We start from the raw sequence: 17,155 nt of genomic DNA on the forward strand, positions 1-17,155 counted from the left end.
GGTAGTTGGGGATTTTGATGAAGAAGAGTGTGGGGGAATTAGAGGGGGTTGGGACAAAGAAGAGTTAGTGGGGTACTGTAACAAAGAAGAGTGAGGTGGAGTTAGTGGGGGACTATGAAGCAAGAGAATGAAGTGGGGGTAGATGGGGACTGTGAAAGAAGTGTGAGGTGGAGTTAGTGGGGGACTTTGATGAGGAAGAGTAGTAAGGTGGGGCAGTGGAGGACTGTTATGAAGAAGAGTGAGTTGACGTTAGTGGGGAACTGTGATGAAGAAGAGTGAGATGGAATTAGTGGGGACTGTGATGAGGAAGAGTGTGTTGGGATAATTGGGGACTGTGAAGAGGAAGAGTGAGGTGGAGTCAGTGGTAGACTGTAAGGAAGAAAAGTGAGGTAGAGTTAGTGGGGGGCTGTGATGAGAAAGAGTGATTTTGGGAAGCTGGGGACTGTGATGAGGAAGTCTGAGGTGGAATAGTTGGCAACAGTGAAGTGGAAGAGTGAAGCAGTGTTATGGGGCACTGTGATGAGGAAGATTGAGGTGGGGTAGTTGGGGACTGTGAAGAGGAAGTGTGAGTTGGAGTCAGTAGTAGACTGCGAGGAAGAAGAGTGAGGTGAAGTTAGTGGGGGACTGTGATGAGGAAGAGTGAGTTGGGGAAGTTGGGGACTGTGATGAGGAAGAGTGAGGTGAGGTAGTTGGGGACTGTGTACAGAAAGAATGTGGTAGAGTTATGGGGAGAGTTACACAGATATGTTAGTGGGCGACTATGTTGAAGAAGAGTGAATTGAAGTTAGTGGGGTAGTTGGGGAATGTGATGAAGAAGAGTGAGGTGGAGTTAGTGGGGGACTGTGATGGAGAAGGATGAGGTGGGGTAGGTGGGGACTGTTGAAGAAGAGTGATGAGCAAGAGTGAGGTGGGGTAGTTGGGCACTGTGCTGAAAAAGAGTGAGCAGGTGTTAGAAGGGGGCTAAGACAAAGAAGCGTTATTGGGGAACTATAATGAGGAAGTGTGAGGTAGAGTAAGTGGGGACTGTGAAGAGTTAGAATGAGGGGGTAGTTAGGTACTCTGACAAAGAAGTGTGAGGTGGAGTTAGTAGGGGATTGCAATGAGGAAGAGTGAGGTGGAATTAGTTGGTGACTGTGAAGAGGAAGACTGAGGTGAGGTAGTTGGGGACTGTGGTGAAGACGAGTGAGCTGAAGTTAGTGGGGACTGTGATGGGGAAGAGTGAGTTGGAGTAATTAGGGATTGGAAGAGGAAGAGTGAGGTGGAGTCAGTGGTAGACTGTGAGGAAGAAGAGTGGGGTGGAGTTAGTGGGGGTCTGTGATGAGGAAGAGTGATGAGGAAGAGTGAGGGGGAGTTATTGAGGAACTGTGATGAACGGTGAGGTGGAATTAGTGGGGGAACTGTGACAGAGAAGAGTGAGGTGTAGTCAGAGGGGAACTGTGATGTAGAAGAGTGAGGTCGGGGAGATAGTGGGGCCTCTGACAAAGAAGAATTAGTTGTGGACTCTAATGAAGAAGAGTGAGTTAAAGTTAGTGGGTAACTGTGACAAAGAAGACAGAGGTGGAGTAAGTGGGGACTATAATGTGGAAGTGTGAGGTGGGGTAGTTGGGGCCTGTGACAAAGAAGAGTGAGGTGGAGTTAGTGGGGGATTGTGAAGAGCAAGAATGAGGTGGAGTTAGTGGGGACTTAGTGGGCGACTGTGACAAGGAACAGTGAGCTGGGGTAGTGAGCGACTGTGATAAAGAAGTGTGAGGTGAAGCAGTGGGGGACTGTGATGAATAAAAGTGAGGTGGAGCTAGCAGGGGACTGTGAAATGGAAGAGTGAGGTTGGGTAGTTGGTGACTGTGTTGAAGAAGAGTGATGTGGAGTTAGTGGGGGACTGTGATGAGGAATAGTGAGGTGAGGTAGTTGGGGACTCTGCAGTGGTAGAGTGAGGTGAAGTTAGTGGGGGACTGTGATGAAGAAGAGTGAGGTGGAGCTAGCGGGGGACTGTCAAATGGAAGAGTGTGGTTGGGTAGTTGGTGACTGTGTTGAAGAAGAGTGATGTGGAGTTAGTGGGGGACTGTGAAGAGGAAGTGTGAGGAGTGGTAGTTGGGGACTCTGCAGAGGTAGATTGAGGTGGAGTCAGTGGGGGACTGTGATGAAGTAGAGAGAAGTGGAATTAGTGGGTGGTTGTGATGAAGAAGAGTGAGGTGCGGTAATGGGGGACTGTGATGCAGAAGAGTGAGATGAAATTAGTGGGGGCTATGATGAAGAAGACTGAGGTGGAGTGAGTAGGGGGCTATGAAGAGGGACAAATGAGGTGGATTCGTTTTGGACTGTGGTGAAGAAGAATGAGGTGGAGTTAATGGGGGACTGTGATGAGGAAGAGTGAGTTAGGGTAGTTGGGAACTGTGAAGGGGAAGGGCGAGATGATGTTAGTAGGAGACTGTGATGAAGAAGAGTTAGGAGGAGTCAGTGGAAGACAGTGAAAACGAAGAGTGAGGTGGAGTTAGTGTTAGACCGTGATGAGGATGAGTATGTTGGTGTTGTTGGGGACTGTGATTAGGAAGAGTGATGAGGAAGAGTGAGGTGGAGTTAGTGGGGGACTGTGACAAGAAATAGTGAGGTGGAGTTAGTGAGGACTGTGACAAAGTAGAGTGAGGTGTATTTATTGGCAACTGTGCTGAAGAAGAGTGATGTGGAGTTAGTGGCAAGCTTTGACAATGAATAGTTAGTGGGGGACTGTGATGAAGGAGAGTGAGGTGAAGTTACTGGGGAGCTGTGACAAGGAAGAGTTAGTGGGGGACTGTGATGAAGTAGAGTGAGTTATAGTTAGTGGCCAAAATAGTTAGTGTGCCAAAAAGAGTGATATGAAGTTAGTGGGGGACTGTAAAGAGGACGAGTGAGGTGGAGTAGTTTGGTACTGTGACCAAGATGAGTGAGGTGGAGTTAGCCGGGGACTGTGATGAAGAAGAGTGGGGTGGGGTAGTTTGGGACTGTGAATAAGAAGATTTAGGTGGTGTAAGTGGGGGACAGTTAAAAGGAATAATTAGTGGGAGACTTTTGATGAAGAGGAGTGAGGTAAAGATTGTGGAGGACTGTGATGAAATAGAGTGAGGTGGAGTTATTGGGCAGCTGTGACAAAGAAGAGTTAGTCCGGGACTCTTATGAAAAAGAGTGAGTTAAAGTTAGTGGGGGACTGTGACGAGGAAGAGTGAGGTGGGGTAGTTGGACAATGTGACAAAGAAGAGTGGGGTGGAGTTAGTAGGGGACTGTTACGAGTAATAGTGAGGTGGGGTCTTTTGGGACTGTGAAGAGTAAGAGCGAGGTGGAATTAGTGGGGGACTGTTACAGAGAAGAGTTAGTGGGGGATTGTGATGAAGAAGAGTGAGGTGAAGTTAGTGGGGGACTTTGATAAAATAGAGTGAGGTGGAGTCAGTGGAGGACTGTGAAGAGGAAGAGTATGGTGAAGTAGTTGGGGACTGTCATGACGAAGAGTGAGGTGGTGGTAGTGGGGCAGTGTGATGAGGAAGAGTGAGGTTTGATAGTAGGGGACTGTGAAAAGGAATAGTTAAGGGGAACTAGTGGGGGGCTGTCATAAGGAATAGTTAGAGAAAAAGTGGGGTGGGATAGTTGGGGACTGTGTTGAAGAAGAGTACAGTCAAAATAAAAACAATATTCTGTGAAATACACAATATTATTGACACAATTAAAGACTGACTCCAAAATGCAAAATTGTCCATGAAATGCACTGGACGATGCATCACACCCAACATTAAGCCTGCTGTACATGTGCAGTAGGATTGGGGAGAGAAAATGAAATGATAAATCGAATATATATAAAAGTCAATATTTGTTTGTTGCAGGATTTGTGGCAAAGCGTTCCTTTTTCATGTCCACACCGTTTCACCAATCTGCACCAAATTTTGCATAGTTGCCTATTAGGACCCTCCAGACATCACTGGCTACATGACATTTGGACACCCCACCCCATTCCCCAGATTTTAGCACAAGTCAACATTTGTTTGTGGGATGGTGGGTTTGTGGCTTGGTGATGCATTGTTCCTTATACAATTCCACACCATTTCACCAATCTGCACCACATTTTGCATAGTTACCTTTTGGGACCCTCTGGACATTATTGGTTGCATGACATTTGGACACCCCACTCCATTCCCCAGATTTCAGCACAAGTCAACATGTGTGGGTTTGTGGCTTGGCAAAGTTTTGTTCCTTATACAATTCCACACCATTTCACCAATCTGCACTTCATTTTGCATAGTTAACTGTTAGGACCCTTCAGGCATTACTAGCTACAAGGCATTTGGACACCCCACCACTTTCCCTGGCTTGCAGCACCTTCACACATGAGACGGTTTGACTGAAATCAACAAAACATCCAGGTGGTCGTAGAAGAACTGTTCTCGACATGAGGAACAAACCTCAATTTCAGGGCCCTAAAATCAGATTCAGGATATACTTTCAGGCACAGTAACAGAGTACAACTCAATCCATATGGTGGTGGATGCCTGCAAAGCCGTAAACTACCCAACAGAATTCCTCAACTCACTCGACACCCCGGGAATGCCTCCACAGTACCTTCGAATGAAAGTTGTGTCACCAATTATGCTGCTTCACAATCTCGACCCACCTAGGCTGTGTAATGGCACAAGACTATGCATTAGAAAATTGATGCCCAACGTAATTCAAGTGACAGTGTTCACCAGGAAGGGAAACAAAAAATGTTTAAAAACAGGCCTTACAATGACATGTACTTTAGTAATATTGAACTTTAGGTCCATAGTTGTTGGCACCGTCGGCATAACGTCACCCATCATGCTGCTCAGGAATCTCTATGTTGTTCTCACGTACAGGTTTAAGTTTCAAAATGACTTTTTAGGAAAAACAATGCATTGGCCCTCATTACGACCCTGGCGCTAAGGGGTCTGCGCCAGCGTTAGCTGCGCCGACCCCTTACCGCCAACTACGAGTTCCCGGAGCGCCATGGTCATTTTTCCGCCCGCTTTTTGCGGGCGGAAAAATCCATGGCGCTCTGGGACCTTGGTGTTAATTACGCCACCGTATTTTACGGTGGCGTAATTAACTCCTTCCCCACTCCCATTATACCCTATGGGGCCGAAATGGGAATGGGGAAGGGTAAATGGGTCAATGGGGACTTACCGCCCCGCCGACCTCGGAATGGGGCGGTAAGTCCGCCATCCGCCATGGCGTAAAGGGACTTTGCGCCATGGCCGGAAAGTCCGTCGATGGCGGAAAAAATCCGCCAGGGTCGTAATGAGGGCCATTGTGTTGTGTAGTCTTTATACGAAAACATTTTTAAAATGAGAAATACTACAAACATGTAGTTCCTTTCACCTTTCTTCGGGAGCCTTTCCGAAATTCGTAAAGCGACCTTACGGTATTTCTAACAAATAGTAACTATAAGAAATAAAATCCTGGGCAACATAGGGTTTATCAGCTAGCATGCTAGAAAATTACATATATTACAGGTAACGGTGAGCCATACATGCACAGCAGGTTGCGGGTGCGAGGGACACAATAAAAAGAAAAACTTTGAATGAAATGAAAAATATCCCTGAAAAACACCCCAAAACCACATTACACACACACACACACTTGGCATTCATGCAGAGAATGCTCGGAGGGACAGCAAAATTAAAACCACTTTACAACATAAAAAATATGATGTAAAACGCACCTAATAATCTGCCACAAATGCACAAACAGCAACATTGCCAGACGTGTGCAGTAGGTTTGGATGGACAAAAGTAACTGTAAAGTATACCAAGAAATGAAAACTATTCCACGAAACGCACGATATGCTCATCCACACCCAACACGCTGCATGGCTTCCCTTCTTACGTGTGCAGTATGGATGGAGGGACCAAGTAAAAAAAAGAATTCCAGAATATTAAAAATATTCTGGGAAATGCACACATATGTTTGGCTGCACACAACCCTAAACAGACATGTAAGTGGAGTCAGAGTGGTTGAAAAATGGAAAATATACTGCACAATTAAATATATTCTGCAAGACAAATGATCTGATGCAAGCCAGCAGCGAGCAGGGTCACTGTACATATGTAATAGGTCTGAAGGGATAGAACAAACTTAACACATCTTCTGTTGACTTCTCAATATGATCACCTCCATGCAACATGCAGAACAGCTGCTGCACATGTGCAGACATGAAAACCGTTGCTTGAAATGTCCAAGATGATCCATCACAGCCTGTTGTCAACATTACTGTCAACATTACTGACATGCAAATAATGCAATACTCTCTAAAAAATAAATACACGAGTGAGAAGAATAAAGACAAATTATGGATTCTACCTATACAAATTCTGCAAACGTTTAAAATGTCATTGTTAAGGTTTCATCTATTATTAAACACCAAACCAGAAATAAAACTAAAACTGTTGGAACCTTAAATCCCCCTCACAAATACCTGCATCTGTGATAGATATGCACATGCAAATGTATCATTAGAAAATACATAGACCAAATATAAGGATACATAACAAACATATTGTACATTCGAAAAACACATTGTAATTTAAGCAATATTCATAATGTGCACATTAAAACTGAATATCATGAAACATGCATAGAGTCATAAACAAACAGCTAGCTCACAAAATAACTCACTCTGATACTGCTAGCTTCATATGATATTTCACACCAAGCATTTGCTTACATTTACAAGCCAAGCACAAACAAGCACACATGTAACAGCATCATCCAAACTAAAACCAAACACTCTATTAAAACATAACCTCAACAGTTCTACGATTTTTTTTATATTTTGCGTCTAACAGATTCAATCAGAATGCTGGCCTTCACAATATTTGTAGACTTTATTTTTTAATAGGTAGTGTGAGGATCCTGAGGGTGTCCTCACTTCTTTTCCCCCTGGATCCTCCTCTCGGATGGCCAGGGAAAGGCCATGACTTTTGACACTGGTGGTGGATATGCGAGGGAGGAGCACCCTGGTGGAGGGAACATGGGGAGTGGGGAGATGATGTCATTAGGTGAGACATGGTACCCCCATTCCCTTTTCAGAATGAACCCTCTATCCCTCGCTCCTTTGTAGGCTACTGTCAGCTCTTTCCGTTTTCTTCCCTCCAAAATGTCCCACAGAAACACCACCTCAACACTGGGACAAGGAAGAGACCAACTAGGAAACTAGGAGGACACATCCTCATTTGGGTTAGGCAGAGACATATCAGACCCATATTGCTAATACAGACACACATCAGTGAGGTACCAAGATGAGGAGGAGACAATACAGGGTTATACACACTTCCTTTATTAAGTCAGACCTCCCCAAAACGCACTCTGGTATGAGACGAAGAAGGGGGCTATGACAGGGTTGTACTGGCCCACCGGGACACCGGGAGTTTCCCTGGAAGGCATCAGGGGATTAGGGCCTCTTTTTTTGCTTGCAGTGATGTCCTGGTCTTTGGGGAAGGATACATAATAATGACGTACGAACATCCAGGCCAGCCTGGGTAGTTTGCTATCACAATGGCTTTGGCTAGTGCATTTCTTTTCTTCTGGCAGGGCCGGGCTATCTGCACATCTGTGCATTTGTGAGGGGCACAGTCCGGGGAACAACAAACCGCACGTGCCCTTGCTGCAGCCCTGGACTGTGTGCTGACTGTGCTCACAACACAGGATGTAAACATTGCGCAGGCGCAGAGTGCAGCCCAGGCGACAGTGCTGACCCTGTCTCTGCTGATGCCAGTGCTCCGACACGGTGAGTGCCGTGCCCAGGCCGGCACAATCATTTGATTTTCAGGTGAGGTGTGATTCCTTGCGATTGCTAAATATATCATATATTTAGCAATCGCATATATTTTTTTATTTTGGACTACATATTTAGAGGCTCTGCTGTTGCCAGGTTGGCTGCCTGCATGTAAATGCGAATGTTCTAATAGAAGGATAAAGTGTTACCTGGGCGCCACTAGATTTATATAGAGGACTAGTGCGCTGGTGCAGTGATAGGAAGGAGGAGTGACGTATAGTCAGTTTGTGGAAGAAGCCCAGTGCCAGCATTATGGCAAAGTAGCATTCTGCAGTGCACCTTGCCAAATTGTGCAGAGCATCTATTATTTAATAAAAGGCCAGACTAGTTGCATTTTACATTTTTCTTAAACAACAGTTATGGTACTATATGTAAGTACGTTAGGAAGGCCGAGTTTAGTCAGCATGCTACTAGATTCATGAAGTCAACATGTTTATTGAGACGGATTACTTTTTTTGTTTTATTGGATCTTTCTGACTGGTCCAACAGCTGTCACTTTCTGTAAAAAAAAATGGCCTTCAAAAGCTTGCTCAAATTAAAACACTGCACTTTTCTTGTGTCGATTGACGTGCCCCTGTTTTTACCCCTCTTTGCATATGCCTAGCACAGTCTCCGGGGAACAAGTTATCCTAATTACCATAGAAATAATCGTACAGTAATTATGGAAACGCAATCGAAGCACACTTTGACTCAGGAGAATTGCTGCTAAAAGGTGCGCACTTCAGGGAAAAAGCATTTGCAAAATGAGCCACATCAAGTTGCTGGGCAATTGTGCGAGGGTGCCATTCACCATTCCACTGGTTGAAGACGTTGATCGAATGTAGCTGAAACTAAAACATCTACTGCCTGCACCCACCTCGTCTGCCTAGAAACAGGCCACTATCTCCCCCATCTAATTTAAAATGACGGACCCTGCACAATGGGTTACATTTTATTTGGTGTCCAATCCCCACCCGCATCCAATCTGTGGTATGGGCTTAATTCAGTGCCAGTGCTCGATTTGTAAGAATTCTGTGATCATTTTGTCTTCTGCGATTTCACAAGGCACACCATTTTAAAAATAGTTCATTGATAATTACTTCAAAAAACCGTTGACCCCCGCAACCCCACAATGTATTTTTATGTGCAGTTTGTAACCTAATAGCCCAGTGACTATACCATACAGCTGCATTTGCTTATCTCTCCCACTGCCCCCTTTCTCTCTCTCTCTCTACCTGCCCATGGCGCTATCTGTTTCTCCTATCTACTCAAACTGCTTTACTATCAACTATCCTTCCCTTCTCACTAAGTCTGGTAAAAATAAATTTAAAAAGGATATCCTGGCCCCCAACCCAGGTCTCCCCATTGCTGATACCAATTCCAGCGCTTCTGCCAGACAAACACTCACTGATATCCTCTTTGTTGTTCCTTTGCCTGATCTCTGGACCCCCCATATGATTTCTGTGCTCTGTCCTGTCTCTTTCTCTCCCATTAATGGTGGCACCCGCTGGGAAGTCCGTATGGATTCCTTTGACTCCTCCAAAGTCATCATTAATGTCTACCTAAATGGCACTCTCATGGTGCAAGGTCCTCAGGCCAATCTCCTTCTCTTTGATAGGCGATTCCCCACCTCATCAACTTCCTCTCATCTCCAGCGGTACCCTAATCCCGTCCCTTGGCTACCTTGCCCTTTTGCCCTTCCTCATCTTCCCCATCTCATGCTCCCTCCACTCCTCCGCAGGGTGTACCTCTGATTTGTACCCCTCCCCGGAAGGTCTTTAAGGCTGGCAACCTTCTTCATCTCGCCACCCTCAACTCCCGCTCTGCTGTCAAACATTCCTCTGACATCTGCTTCCTCCTAGAAGAACTTGACCTTGATGTCCTTGGTCTTACCGAGACAAGGCCTGCTCTGTCACAAGCTTTGACACTCTCCTCCCTTATGGCTACAAGATCCTCTCCGCCCCCAGATCCACCCGGCCCAGTGGTAGTGTAGCCTTGATCTTCCCTGAGTGGATTGCTGCCTTTATCATCCCCACTCAGACCTACTCCTCTTTCGAATGCCTTGTCTGTAGGCTGTGTCTCTCTCCTAGTTACTCTCTTACTGTTGCTACTCTCTACTGGCCCCCTGGTCAAATCACCTCTTTCTCTCCGAGTGGGCAGACCTCTCCTCCGCCCTCCTGGCATCTACCTCTCAACTCCTTTTCCTTGGTGACCTCAACATCCATCTTGATTCTCCCTGTTCCTCATCTTCTCTTTTTTGCGTCCTCTGAGATTCACTCTCCCTCTCTATCCTCCCCTCCGGCCCGACTCACTCTGCTGGACACACACTTGATGTCCTGATCTCCTCTGGCCTCCCCCTATCTACTCCCCTCACCACTTCTCTCTCCTGGAGTGATCACTGCCTCCTCTCCTCTCATCTTTCCATCTGCTCCCCGCAAGCCAAGCCCACCTCAAGATTGCCACCCACCTTCTCGGACATTCGGCCCATGAAGCGTGTGTCAGTCGAGGCTTTTACTGCCACCTTCTCACCCCCTGCTTCTCCCCAGGCTGATTGACACCCTGACACAGCACTGTCTCTGCTCTACTCCTCTATCTCTGCCACTCTTGATGTTCTTGCCCCTGTCATGAGGATCCGTTTGAAGCCCAATGTCAAGTGCAATTCTTGGTATGATTCCGACCTAGCTACACTTAAATGTAAGTGTAGGGCGGCCGAGAGGAAATGGAAAGCTTCTTGCTCATCCTCTGACAAACTAGTCTGCCGCCTGCTCCAAAGGCAATACTGACTCTCTGTATGCACTAAGAAGCGAGTCCACATTCAAGCCCATGTCTCTGCGGCATCTAACAACTTGGCCAAACTCTTTAAAATCTGCAAGGAGCTGGCCAACCTGCTGCAGTAGCCACCCCATCTCTCGCCTCTCAGGCTCTTTGTAATGCCCTGGCTGCACACTTTGTCTCGAAACCCCAGGACATCTTGTCCACTCTCTCCTCCTCTCCCACTCCTCTCCCTTCTTCTCTGCTTGCTGACCCACCCTGAGCAAACCACATTCCCTCTTTCTCCTCCTTTCCTCTTTTCTCCCTCGATGAGTTTGCAAGACAAGTCTGATCCATGAAAGCCTCATCAAAACAGGTCCATCCCTGTTCCTCTAAAACCATTAAGGACCACATTGATACCCTTGCTCCGGCCCTTGCCGATTTCTGCAACCTCTCCTTTGCCTCTGGGTCTTTCCCCTCCCCTCTGAAGCACTCCCTTGTGCATCCTCTCCTCAAGAAACCGACAGCTGATCCTTCTTGCCCTGCTAACTATCGCCCAATTTCCATAGCTCCCTTTTTGGGTAAGCTTCTGGAAAAGCTTGCCATCTCTCAGCTTAACCTTCATTCTGACTCTGTTGGCTCTCTCCACGACCACCAATCTGGCTTCAGATCAGCCAGAAGCATGGAAACTGCTCTTCTGAACATCCATGAAGACCTGATCTCCAACCTTGACTCTAACAATCCCTCTGTCCTCATCCTACTTGATCTCTCCTCTGCTTTCGACACAGTCAACAATACCACCCTGCTCAATTGTCTTCGTGACAACCTGGGTATCACTGATCAGGCTCTGGCCTGGCTGACCTCTTTTCTCTCTGATCGACCCTCCCAGGTACAACTTGGGTCCTTCCTATCTTCTATCTCCCTCTCTACCTGTGGTGTTCCCCAGGGGTCTAACCTCTCGCCCTGGCTTTTCAACCAATACCTGGCAACTCTCGCATACTGCATTTCCATTTTTTGCTCAAATTTCCAGTGCTATGCTGATGACACCCAACTCAATTTCAGGCTCCCTTCAGCCACCTCCTCTCCTTCCCTCATCTCTGACTGTCTCATCGTCATTCAAAATTGGTGTGCCGCCAATGATCTCTGTTTAAATGCCAATAAGACTCAGATCCTCCTCATTGGTACACCCTCTCCATCCTTTCCCCTCACTCTCTGGCCAGCCTCCCTTGGCCCTCCTCCTGTCCCTACCTGCAAAGCTAAGAACCCCGGGGTCATCTTTGACTCCACACTTTCCTTCTCCCCACGCATCTCTGATGTCTCAAAAAAATCAAACTTCTTTTTGAACCTCCTTAGAGGTACTCTTCCTTTCCTCACTTTCCCTCAGAAGCTCAGTGCCTCCGAAGCTCTGATTCTCTCTAAATTGGACTACTGTAACAGCCTCTTTCTAAATCTACCTGACTCTACTCTCTGCCCTTTACAACTAATCCAGAACAGGACTGCGAGACTTGTCCTTGGCCTCAAGCCCTGGGATCATATCTCTCCAGCTCTGAAATCCCTTCATTGGCTAACAGCGGATGCAAGGATTACATTTAAAACCCTTTGCATTGTCCACAAGGCTTTCTGGGGCCTGGGCCCAAAATACCTTCAACTATCCCTCTGTAAATACCTCCCCTCTCAAGCCCCTCACTCCTCTACCTCTAACTCCCTCAGGGTCAGTCGTTTTTCAAAGAAACAAGCTGGAGGTAGATCTCTGTCTTCGGTCGGGGCCTCCCTTTGGAACTGCCTCCCTGTCACCTTGAAACTTGAGGAGAACCATCTACGGTTCCGGAAGCTACTCAAGACCTTCCTCTTCGCTTTTGCCTTCGCCCCGCTTCTCCCCTGCTGATCTGCCTTTTTCCCTCGACACTCTGCACGTTTTGATACAATATTTTTTGCAGTGTTGGTAATTCTTTTAAATTAAGTTGTGGATTTCGATCCACGTTATGGAGAAAGTGCAGGGCATGGCACAGCCTGTATTGAGGTACAATAACACAGGTGTAATTCTGCTGAGGGCGGGACACAGGGACTTGCTTGCTGTGTGTGCATCCCCACGCTGGATCCTCTGTATTCCTGTTGCAATCCTGGATCAGACTGGTCTAGGGTCTGAGCACCAAATAAAAAGTGTCCCACAGTCTATTCCTCTTGTTACAGGGTGTTCCTGTAGTACCCGTGTAGGGAGCTTGTGGTAAACGGTCTTGCAAATTATGCATCTTAAACATTTTTGTTCAATAACGCAGTGTTACAAGTGTAAGCTACTTGCTGCCATTCAGACTAGCCAAAACCTGGCCCACACTAGCGTGATTGACCTTCACTTCCGGCATTGCCCTATAGACCTGTCTGAGCCTGGCAGTGTGTTTTTGTGCCATCCGTTGGAAACTGTACTGGTGTTGGTTGCCCTCTCCGAAAGTATGTGCAATATCGACCTATAGTCGCTCGCCCCGATTCCCAAAGCGTTTTCAAGTCTTTGTGAAACAGGCCCATCATGTCCACATGCATTGAAAGTTCCCCCTGGATCCGAGCCATCTTCTCTTCTCCTCTTGCCTCTAGCACTGCCCATGTGTTCTTTTACCTCCACTATGAGTGCTAGATGGATGCCCCCGACGAAAGTATGCCAATCTAAAGCAATGATGTTAAGATGTGCGTGTTTGTGAAGTGTGCTTCTCTTCTCCAGGACTTGAGATGTGGATGCATTTTGGGATTCCTGGGGTGTAGGTGATCATGTCAGGTTTTTGGGCATGAATTGATGGCACTAGGGCTTGTATAGTGTGCTTTGTGTTATTGGTAGTGTGGAGGCAAGGGAGAAGATTGTAGGGTGTGCAGCAGTATGTGGGGTATTAGTGGCATGGTAGATGGTTGTGGTGTGCCGTTCGCGAGGGTTTGTTTATGGCATTGGGAAAGTAGACAGGCCAAGAAGGATGTCTGGCTATATGTATGATGAGGAGGTGGGCAAAGAGGAAATGTGTGTAGGAAAGTGAGCAGTGATTGCGTGGTATTGGTGGCATGGCAGCAGGGCACAGGTGCAGTTGAAGGAATGCAGTGGCAGTCTTTGAGGGGGTTAATGATGACTTGTGCAAGGGACAACTCGAAAGATGCAGGAGAAAGTATTAAGTGCAGAGAGAAATATTATGGGTGGTGTGGAAGCAAGGTAAAGTTTAAGGGGGCATGTGTGGTGTGTGGTATATCGGTGGAGCGGCAGGGAAGCATAGTAGAAGGGGTATTGTGCTCAAGAGAATGTATGCGCTAAGGGGAGCTGGGGAGAGGTGTACAGTGTTATTTAAAACATGACTTTTTAATTCATATATGTTTAAAACATGCTTTAAATGCCTAATTTTGACTAATTGTATTCAACATTTCTTAGGGGATGCTCCCAATCCCCTGATAGAAGGGTTGAGCTCACATGCTGTGCTCACTCATTCAGTGGGCCACTTTGGAAAACAAAATCCAGGGCCACTTTTGGTTCCAGTCTGGCCCTGGCTATGAAGGTACATAGGTGGAACAGCCAGGCACATCCACCTTATGGGTTTCACAATAGTCAGGCAATTCAACCTAATGACCCACACCTGAGGAAATTTGATGGAAAGCAGTCAAGAAAGAGTATCGGTTGCGTGACCTGTAATGGGTGGTCCGACAACTGCACCTAGACCGAGTGCCCACTGTATTGAAAAGCCAATGAAAGTATCCATAAAAGAAGCTTGGGTTTTGCAACCATTGCTTATGTGATTTTGAAGTTGAGAAACAGAACTATCTATGTGAACCAGTGAAAAGTACTGATGTCAAAAGAACGCTTGGGGGGAGGTAAACCCCTTTTTGTTGTTTTGTTGAAAGCTGGAAGATTTAGTTTAAAAATATGTTTTCATATGCAACAAGGCAACACTTTATGCCACAGTCACGTTTTCAAGCCCAGCGTTCCTGACCAAAAGTTGATATGTGTTTACATGCGTAAAATCCTGCTATTCCCCCTTACTCCCTTAGTTCAATATTTCATTATTCTGAATTATTTCAGAACTATATCATTTAATCTCTCCAAAGCTACATAAATTCTGTGTGGTCACATCCAAACAAGATTTGTGCAGCTGCGCAAAGGCCTAGCCATAGCGAAACTTCTCAAATTCATCATGCATTATCTGCATGCATAATAATTACGAAGAATAGAGATATGAAAGAATTCTGAACATTGAATAAAAGAGGAGAGTTTTAGGATGTGAGATGCATAAATACAGATCAACAAAGATAAGGAACCCTGACCTAAAGTGAAAACATTTTATTATTGTTTCCACTCATTTTGCTGATAAAAAAACCCTAAACATTTTTGTTGGTAAAACTAAATGAGAGCTCTTTACTACAATTTCTTCTTTTTCTCCTTATTTTGGTGATGCACAATGCTGGTTATTTTATTTTTTTATTTTTTTATTTATTGAATATAGTTGAAATTACATCAACTTTTTCAATTTATAAGAAATAGAAAAATCCATAAACATCAAATCCAAGTAGAAAAAAGATTCATAAAAGTTTACAAAATGCTAAAATATCATCATACAATTTATCGGAAAGAATAAGTCTTAAGACTCTTAACTTCATTCCATATTCAAGGCTTTTAAAAAATTGATGGTTGCAATTCTTATGCTCATACATTCAGTGGCTGCCAAGGCGATCCATCTATTTCTAGGATCAATTTGTGCAAAATACCCAAAGTGGTTAACAAAGTGCAATTTTCTTAAAGTGGATAGTGCAGGACAGTTCAATAATAAGTGTTGTAGAGTTTCGACAATCGTTATATTTTTGCAAAACCTACACCAGTTGAGGTCAGAGGGGATTTGCTTTCTTCTTGTTTTAACCTCACGGGTGGGCCAGATGTTGAACCGCAAACAAAGAATGGCCGTTCTTATAGCAGCAGATGGTGCCAAGCGTAAATAAGCAGCAGTGTCTTTATAACGCTTGGGTCCAAAGGTTGTAGAGTCAAAGTCTTTGTAGGTTAAACACCGAGTTCTAGTGTCAATCCAGTCCATCATATACACCTTCTTCTTTGCTTGCTCCAGATGAAATACAAGAAGCTCAAGTGATATGTCAGTGTTCACCATGATTGATAACATTTTTGTAGACCAATGTCTCGGAAATTTTTCTACGGAGCTAAGCAAATAGCTAGAAATGGAAGATAGTGTAAAATCCTGCTATTCCCCCTTACTCCCTTAGTTCAATATGTCATTATTCTGAATTATTTCAGAACTATATCATTTAATCGCTCCAAAGCTATATCAATCCTATGTGGAAACATCCAAACAAGATTTGTACAGCTGCGCAAAGGCCTAGCCATAGCGAAACTTCTCAAATTCATCATGCATTATCTGCATGCATAATAATTACGAAGAATAGAGATAAGAAAGAATTCTGAACATTGAATAAAAGAGGAGAGTTTTAGGATTTGAGATGCATAAATACAGATCAACAAAGATAAGGAACCCTGACCTAAAGTGAAAACATTTTATTATTGTTTCCACTCATTTTGCTGATAAAAAAACCCTAAACATTTTTGTTGGTAAAACTAAATGAGAGCTCTTTACTACAGTTTCTTCTTTTTCTCCTTATTTTGGTGATGCACAATGCTGGTTATCGATTTTGTGTGGGATTTGTTTCAGCAATATTGCTGTAGTCATAATTGGAAACAATATTCATAATTTTCTTAATTTTGTGAAGTGAAAAAATATGCATTTTACACAATCATATTTGTAACCTTTCCATTTTACAGACCTTTGTTTTCGAGAACATTTGGCAAACATCACACTCGAGATCAATGCTCAATATCTCAGATTGGGCTAAGATGCAGTCTATGCAGACCATCTCTGTCTATATATGTATGCAAGTTGTGTTATCACTAGACGTGATTAGACATGTAAGTGAAGTTAGCCACCTTCATAAAAGCAATAGAAAGGCACATTTGCTCACCAAGCATAGTGCACTTTTTTCACTTCTGTAACACCTTGGCAAGATTGACATAAAATTAATGAAACATCTAGTAGACAACAAAAGTGTGATTCCAGAAAGAGAACTATTCTTCATACTACACACTTGCTAAATTTGAATGACAGCATGAGTGAGACAATCCCAATTTTTTTTTAGACGTGGTCCATCAATGCCAGCATAGCATGAGAGGACAAGGTTGCGTCATGAACAAAGCATGAGCATGGGTGTGTGTCCATTCGAGAAAGCTATCTGACCCTATATCGTATTCATCCCAATTCATGTTTTGGCACACTAGGTCCATTCCATACACTAGGTGTAGATGTGCAACATTTACGAGCTAAAACTTTAGAAAAAATAATTGAGCTTCAAGGGACTATATCAGTTGCCCATTATTACTACAATTGCATTATTATGCTAGATTATGAATGATGTAAGTAGACAATATAGGGCTCTTTAGCCACATACACACCATTCCGAGAAAAAGGAATGTATGCTATGCAAGCATGCAAAGTCCTGCCAAAATGCACTTGTGAATCTTGGGCAGGTTTTGGGAATTAGACATTAAATGAAGGGATGCTATACTTGTGAGAGCCTACAGAATGATGCTCACATTGAGCT

At 44.8% G+C, this 17,155-nt stretch overlaps 1 protein-coding gene across 1 annotated transcript in view; it reads left to right on the forward strand.

The window, feature by feature from the left end:
• LOC138570873 (IgGFc-binding protein-like) overlaps positions 1–17,155 on the forward strand; it is a 211,652-nt gene that overhangs the window by 83,843 nt on the left and 110,654 nt on the right. The gene's annotated exons all lie outside the window — the stretch shown is intronic.

This window comes from Ambystoma mexicanum, chromosome 1p (assembly GCF_040938575.1).
Source record: "Ambystoma mexicanum isolate Mex_15411 chromosome 1p, UKY_AmexF1_1, whole genome shotgun sequence".
NCBI classification, from domain to species: Eukaryota; Metazoa; Chordata; class Amphibia; order Caudata; family Ambystomatidae; genus Ambystoma; species Ambystoma mexicanum.